This window comes from Volvox carteri (assembly GCF_000143455.1).
Source record: "Volvox carteri f. nagariensis unplaced genomic scaffold VOLCAscaffold_14, whole genome shotgun sequence".
NCBI classification, from domain to species: domain Eukaryota; kingdom Viridiplantae; phylum Chlorophyta; class Chlorophyceae; order Chlamydomonadales; family Volvocaceae; genus Volvox; species Volvox carteri.
The window spans coordinates 720,360-721,259 of NW_003307557.1; positions in this window are offsets into that span (position 1 = coordinate 720,360).

Below are 900 nucleotides of genomic sequence, written 5' to 3' on the forward strand. Positions count from 1 at the left end.
ATGAGCTTCTTTGCGGGCGTCGTCGCTGTCTGACGACTCTTCCTGTCCCTCCTCTGAGCCTTCCTCGTCCCTTTCCTGTACGCGGTTCCATTGCGTTGTGAAGGCATCCTCTGGATCGAGGCCAACAGCCTCAGGCAACCCAACCTGGGTATTCGCTAAGCGAGGGCAACCACCCTTAGTGCTGGCCTTCAGAAGCGGATCCATGCAGGCGGGTTCAAGGTAATCCAACCCTGCGCGGGAGCGTGCCCCCTGTGACGGGCCTGCCGGGTTACTTGCGACCAAACCTGCCGGCCCAAGGCAACTCAGCCGGGGTGCTTCGCCGCGCGAGAGCATACCCCCTGGGGCTGGCCTTCCGGATGCATGCGACCTAAACCTGCCGGCCCAAGGCAAATCAGCCTGGGTGCTTCGCTGCGCGACAGCATACCCGCTGGGGCTGGCCTTCCGGATGCATGCGACTAAACCTGCCGGCCCAAGGCAAATCAGCCTGGGTGCTTCGCTGCGCGACAGCATACCCGCTGGGGCTGGCCTTCCGGATGCATGCGACCTAAACCTGCCGGCCCAAGGCAAATCAGCCTGGGTGCTTCGCCGCGCGACAGCATACCCCCTGGGGCTGGCCTTCCGGATGCATGCGACCTAAACCTGCCGGCCCAAGGCAAATCAGCCTGGGTGCTTCGTTGCGCGACAGCATACCCCCTGGGGCTGGCCTTCCGGATGCATGCGACTAAACCTGCCGGCCCAAGGCAAATCAGCCTGGGTGCTTCGCCGCGCGAGAGCATACCCCCTGGGGCTGGCCTTCCGGATGCATGCGACCTANACCTGCCGGCCCAAGGCAAATCAGCCTGGGTGCTTCGCTGCGCGACAGCATACCCCCTGGGGCTGGCCTTCCGGATGCATGCGACC